General features: G+C 46.9%; 1 pseudogene; it reads left to right on the top strand.

Annotated features, from left to right (window-relative positions):
- The first annotated feature begins 6,391 nt into the window (after positions 1 to 6,391).
- Positions 6,392 to 6,492, top strand: LOC139038793 (U6 spliceosomal RNA; annotated as a pseudogene).
- The last annotated feature ends 652 nt before the right edge of the window (positions 6,493 to 7,144 follow it).

Here is a 7,144-nt window from a genome sequence, read left to right on the forward strand (position 1 = left end):
AATCCAGAGTACACACTGCTATGTCATTTCTTGGGTCTCGAGAGGTCTGACCGGTCTGCCTCTCCTTGCAAACTCAGGATATTCTTATGTTTGTTTATGTAGAATGTCCAGGGAAACTTTGGCTTTTACTAGTCAGAAGACTAGGAATAAATATGTCTACTCCCTTTTGTCTGGAACCAGAAGTCAGGAGTCATTGTTTTTATTAAAACATCACATTGCACTGTATTTGAAAAGTGAAAGTGTTAGTCGATCAGTTGTGTCTGACTCCTTTTGACCCCATGAACTGTAGCCAGCTGGGGTCCTCTATCCATGGAATTCTCCAGGCAAGAAGACTGAAGTGGCTTGCCGTTCCCTTCTTCAGCGGAATGTCCTGACCCAGGGGATTGACTCCAGGCCTCCCACATTGCAGGCAGATTCTTTACCACTGAGCCACCAGGGAAGCCCTGTTGTACTGTATTTAAGCTATCTCTTTCAGAGTTTGTTTCACATCTAAACTGTGAGGGCAAGAACTGTGTTTTATTTGTTTTTGCATCCCTAAATGTCTAGAAGAGTAGCAATCAGTTATTTTTTTCTCTGCTATTACCTTTTATTCTTTTAATGTATTTATTTTTAATGGATCATTGCTTTATAGTATTGTGTTGTTTCTACCAAACATCAACATCATTTTTTTGTTATTGTTATCAAGCATCTTTGTATTTCCCCAAAGGATGTTACGAATTTGTGCAGATACAGATATATTACCACCAGAGGGCAGTAGCAGCAACACTTCATTAAGGGCTCTGAAGCCTACACACCCTGCTCCAGAATGAAAACTTTCCCCACAACTGCTTCTGTCTTAGTTTGTGTGAGAAAAGCTGAAGTCTGGGGCTTAATGTGCTTGAGCCTTGCAGGGGGAGAGAAAAGGACCTGACAAGGCTGCACTTGGAGCACGTGGTGGGGAGTTATATATTTCCAGCATCTAGAGTTGACAGAAAATGAAAAGGAACTAAAGAGCCTCTTGATGAAAGTGAAAAAGGAGAGTGAAAAAGCTGGCTTAAAACTCAACATTCAAAAAACTAAGATCATGGCATCTGGTCCCATTACTTCATGGCAAATAGATGGGGAAACAATGGAAACAGAGACAGATTTATTTTCTTGGGTTCCAAAATCACTGCAGATGGTGACTGCAGCCATGGAATTAAAAGATACTTGCTGTCGGAAGAAAAGCTATGCCCAACCTAGACAGCATATTAAAAAAGCAGAGACATTACTTTGCCGACAAAGGTCCAACTAGTCAAAGCTATAGTTTTTCCAGTAGTCATGTATGGATGTGAGAGTTGGACTATAAGGAAAGCTGAGCACTGAAGATGCTTTTGAACTGTGGTGTTGGAGAAGAGTCTTCAGAGTCCCTTGCACTGCAAGGAGATCTAACCAGTACATCCTAAAGGAGATCAGTCCTGAATATTCATTGGAAGGACTGATGTTGAAACTGAAACTCCAATACTTTGGCCACCTGATTCGAAGAACTGACTTGTTGGAAAAGCCCCTGATGCTGGGAATGATTGAAGGCAGGAGAAGGGGATGACAGAGGATGAGACGGTTGGATGGCATCACCGACTTGATGAACATGAGTATGAGTAAGCTTCGGGAATTGCTGATGGACAGGGAAGCCTGGCGTCCTGCAGTCCGTGGGGTCCCAAAGAGTCATACACGACTGAGCAACTGAACTGAGAGAGACAGTCATGCATCCAGAGGGATACAACTCACATTCCAGCATCTAGAGGAAAACACCTCACAATATTTCACAGGCATTATTCCCTCCCTTTTATAGATGAAGAAAAGTGAGGCTCAGAAGGCCTCTTATAGCTCGTAAGGGGAAGTTCTGAAGCTCTTACCCTACTTCCTCCAAGAGAGGCAAGGCCAGCCTCCTCCCTGTGATGGAATGAACAAGAGAAGGAAAGTCCCTGGGCAGTGGACCCAGACCAGCTCCACACCAACAAGCCTCTTTGCTTTAAGCGTGTTCTTCCTCTTTCTTTAATGAGGCAATAATCCACTCTGTTTTTAAGAGCTGTATGATCTTGGGCCAGGGTCAGTGCAGAGTGCAAAAATGTGGGACCCCTTTATTAAAAAAACTTAAAAAATTCGAAACAGCAACAACAGAGCTTTAAACCAACACAGGACCCTTCTAGGCATGAGGGTCTGTGTGATTTTGCAAGTCATTTGTCCCTGATGCCAGCTCTATCTAGAGTAATAATAGAAATAATGAAATAATAATTGGTTTCCTCTTTGGGGTGGGCTTCCCAAGTGGCACTAGTGGTGAAAAAAAAGAAAAAAACTCGCTGCAAGAGACGAGGGTTCAGTCCCGGGGTAAGGAAGATTCCCTGGAGGAGGAAATGGCAACCCACTCCAGTATTCTTGCCTGGAAGATTCTGTGGACAGAGGAGCCCGATGGGCTGCATACAGTTCATGGGGTCGCAAAGAGTCAGACTCAACTGAGCACGAATGCACTGGATTTTGGGGGTCCTACTTTATATTAAATTCTGCCTGTCCCTTTAAGTATTTTATTACTTTTAACTTTTCTGAGATTACTTTTTTCTCCATACTGTGCTTTTTTTTTTTCCCCCTGTGTGTTTTTATCTCTACAATGGGGAGGTTGGACTAGACCAGTAGTTCTTAACCCTGGTTACACATTAGAAGCACCTGGGGACTTTTAACAATTCCCAAAGCTGGCCACACACCCACAGATTCTAACTGAACTGGATTGAGGTTGCAGGTTGGAAATTTTTACTGGCAGTGACGTGAATAATAGGTGTCCTTGGTGGGTCTGGGTAAAGGGCAGGTCTTTGGGAACATTGTTTCTCCTCCACAGCAGCATTTGTCCATCCATCCATTCTGCCTGGGGTCTCGATATTCCAGTGTTACCTGGTGGGGAAAGCCATCCATTGGTAGCAGTATTTCTGGGCACAAAGAGAAAACAGTGGCTTCCCCACTCCTGCCGGGAACTGCCAGCTTGCCTAGCTTCCCTGATAAAGCGAAGCAATGGGCACGAGACTGTTACAGAGAAAAAAGCAGAGAGGAAGTGATGTGTATTGCACACTCTCTGAGTGTCTGGCATTATACAAGGAGCTTCCTATTTAACCTTCCACAAATCCTCTGGGTAAGTGTTTTCTAGAATCCGCCCCTCTCCTTTTTTATACAGCTTAGAAAGCTTAAATAAGTTGCTGGACAGCACACAGCTGATTGACTGGTCCCTCCTCCACTTACTGGAGGGGCAGTGCTGCAGTTCAGAGACATGGAGGAGGGCAGTGTGGGGTGCAGAAGTGGAGGGGTAAGACTGGGTGGGAAAGAAAGGCCCTGATGCTGGGAAAGATGGAGGGCCGGAGGAGAAGGGGGAGACAGAAGATGAGATGGCTGGATGGCATCATTGACTCAATGAACGTGAGTTTGAGCGAACTCTGGGAGACGGTGAAGGACAGAGGAGCCTGGTGTGCTGCAGTCCATGGAGCCGCAGTGTCTATGAGTCACAACTTACAGACTGAACAACAAGGCCGGGTGGGGCTTGCCCCCACCTCTGTCCCATCGTCTCTGACCCCAGCCAACCTGAGGCCTGGGACCCCTACTGCTTTGCTCTACCCCCACCCCAACTCCTACCCAGCCATGGTCCCTGGGGAAACTCTGTCTGAGGGTTGGTATAACACCAGCACCCTGTGGGACCAGACCTCCCTTTTCTGGAAAAGTGAGCCAAGCCGTGACTGAAACCGGTGAACCCTGTCCAGGCCTGCCTTATCAGGACCGCACAGAGCCCAGAAACCCTTCTCTTCAAGTCCCATGGAAATGGCCTGGAACACTGGGTCATTCACTTTCGTGAGAACCCAAGGACAAAAGGAAGGTCCCCGGGGAAGGCAGCCCAGGCACCTCAGGGAAGCCTGTCAAGAGATGGGACTAAAGGGAATGAGGGGCCTCTGGAACCACTGAGCAAAGCGGAAACTCCAAGATCGAACTCCTTCTTGGAAGCCAGTCACGCTGCTCACAGACTGGCAGGCTTCACCCTGACGACCAGCCATCAGCCCCAGGGTCGCCCAAGGCGGGATAGCCTAGCTTCCAAGGAAGGAGCACACGTTGCTCTCCCTGCTCTTGGAGGGGGGCTTCCCAGGCGGCTCAGTGGTAAAGAATCCACCTGCCAATGCAGGAGACGTGGGTTCAAACCCTGGGTCAGGAAGACTGCCTGGAGCAGAAAATTGCAACCCACTCCAGTATTCTTTTCCCAGTGCCTGGGAAATCCCATGGACAGAGGAGCCTGGCGGGCTACAGACTGTGGGGTGTCAAAAGAGTCAGACACGACTTAGTGACTGACCAACAACTCTTAGAGATCCTTGCAGAGGCTCAGGGAAGCCATGAGGTCTGGGGTGGAAAGGTAGAGGCAACGCAAACCCCAGACAATTTACGGGGAGGGCAGGACTGCAGCCTCTTTGATGGAGCCATGGCCAGAGCAGAGGGGAGGGCTGGAGCTAATCAAGAGGCCTGTCCCCCTAGGGATCCACCCACCCTTCTGCTTAGAGTAGACCTGCAGTTTCACAGCCCCAAGCTGGGCTAAGCCAGCGAGGCCTGAACCAGCTAATCGCAGCCACGAGGGGAGAGATTTCTATCACACCTTCATCTCGGGGCTGCCAGGTCATTTGAGAGTGAAGGGCTGGGGAGCCTGCTTTTAATTCATTCTTCTTCTTCTTCTTTTTAAGTATGGAATCTTAGTTCCCCAACCAGGGATCAAACCTGTTCCCCCCACATTGGAAGTGTGGAGTCTTAATCACTGGAAGACTCCAAGGAAGTCCCTAATTCACTCTTAAATAAGTAAATATTCAAATAGGTAAAGCCTAAGATCAGATTAAAAATATTTTAATAAGAGGAAACTGATTTGGGATGATGAAATCGTTCCAGGGATGGATGGTGGTGATGGTTATACAACCAAGTGAATGTACTTAATACTACTGAACTGTCCTTTTAAATGGTTAAAATAGTAGATTTTATGTTGTATGTATTTTACTCCAGGCAAGAATACTGGAGTGGGTAGCCATTCCTTTCTCCAGGGGATCTTCCTGACCCAGGGATCCAACCCAGGTCTCCTGCATTGCAGGCATATTCTTTACCATCTGAGCCACCAGGGAAGCCCTTACTACAGTTAAGCAACAACAACAGGAGGTGAAACTGTGTTTAGTTTAGAAAGCACATCAGATCAGAAAGCACCAGTCTCATCTGAGTTTGAAGAGAGTTTTCCAGAAGCACCTGCAGGTCCCAGGGAAGGCATTGTCTTCCCCACAAGGCTCAAAATGACCTGCCCCTGAGTTTAGAAAGGGATTCTTTTTTTTTCTTAATTTTTATTTATTTAGATATGTATTTAGTTTATACTGTGTTGGGTCTTTGTTGCTGTGCACAGGCTTTCTCTATTTGCCAAGATCAGAGGTTCCTCTCTAGTTGTGCGCAGGCTTCTCATTGCAGTGGCTTCTCTTGTTGGGGAGCACGGGTTCTAGGGCATGTGGGCTCAGTAGTTGTGACACATGGGCTTAGTTGCCCCACAGCCTGTGTGATCTTCCCAGTTCAGTTATCGAACCCACGTCCCTGCATTGGCAGGCAGATTCTTAACCAGTGGACTGCCAGGGAAGTCCCTAGAAATGGACTCTTAAAAGCCTGACAGAGGTGCCTCCCTTCTCACCCTTTCTGGCTGTCCTGAGATCCTTGAGATGGGATTGTCTGTCTCCTCTCCAGTAATATTTGGGGGTGAATGTGAGAGCTGAGCCAATGAGCCAGGCCCTGGCATTTCTATAGCCTGCTTAGGACTGCTGAGCCATTTTACAGAATCTCAGCTGGTGTGAGTGTGTGAAGTTTGCAGTGGGGAACACAGGCTGCGTTTAAGCTGAAAGAGCCAGATAATGATGCAGCAGGAGGTACACTCTCTGAGCAGAAAACCCGTACGCCCCAGGTAGCGGTCTGTTGCAGTGTCCTAGGAGCACAGGAAGCCTCAGAAAAGACAGGACTTACCTGCCTGGAGTGTATTTTTACTTAAAAATTCACAAGAGTGGATCTTACTATGTTTTTACTTAAAACACATATAACATCACTTTGGCAGCCCATATATTGGTTTGGCCAAATGGTCATTCAGGTTTTTCCATAAGATGTTACAGAAATGACTTTTTGGTCAGCCTAATACCAAAACATGGGCTTCCCTGGAGGCTCAGATGGTAAAGCATCTGCCTGCAATGCAGGAGACCTGGGTTCAATCCCTGGGTGGGAAAGATCCCCTGGAGAAGGAAATGGCAACGCACTCTAGTACTCTCGCCTGGAAAATTTCATGGATGGAGGAGCCTTGTAGGCTACAGTACATGGGGTTGCAAATAGTTGGACATGACTAAACAACTTCACTCACTCACTTACTCAATACCAAAACTATAATAATACAGAAGATTAACCTCGTCCTTGTTCAAGGATGACGTGCAAATTTGTGAAGCAGTCCATATTTTTTGTTGTTTTCGTCACTCAGTTGTGTCCAACTCTTTGCAACCCCATGGGCTGTAACCTGCCAGGCTCCTCTGTCCATGGGACTTTTCAGGCAAGAATAATGGAGTGAGTTGCCATTTCCTACTCCAGGGGATCTTCCTGACCCAGGGATCAAACCTGCTTCTCCTGCATTGGCAGGCAGATTCTTTACCGCTGAGCCAGCAGGGAAACCCCTCCATATTTTTTAGCAGTAGATAATTGAAAAAGCAATCCAATTTACAGAGACAACAAAACAGAAATTATTTAAGGATAAATTTAACAAATGATGTGCAAGACTTACATGCTGAAAACCATAAGTCACTGGGGCACCATCCTGACCCCTGGCCTGCTGACTTTACTACTAGATTGGGTGGCTGCTCAGTTGACCTAGGAACAATGGCATCAGCCTGGGTAGTTCTTGCCAGAACTGGCAGGGGTTAGAGTGGGGTAGCAATAGCTGGGAAAGGCCCTCTTCTTGGATAGGGCCAGATGATCTAAAGGCTCTCAAAGACAAAGATGACTTGACTCTTTCAGCTAAATACCTATGGCATCCTTCCTGGTTACCCCATCCTGCCCATCCCCACCCTATGATTAGTGTGGTAACTGTGAATGATGAGGATGACAGTGAATACTGCGA

Source organism: Odocoileus virginianus, chromosome 16 (genome assembly GCF_023699985.2).
Source record: "Odocoileus virginianus isolate 20LAN1187 ecotype Illinois chromosome 16, Ovbor_1.2, whole genome shotgun sequence".
NCBI lineage: Eukaryota > Metazoa > Chordata > Mammalia > Artiodactyla > Cervidae > Odocoileus > Odocoileus virginianus.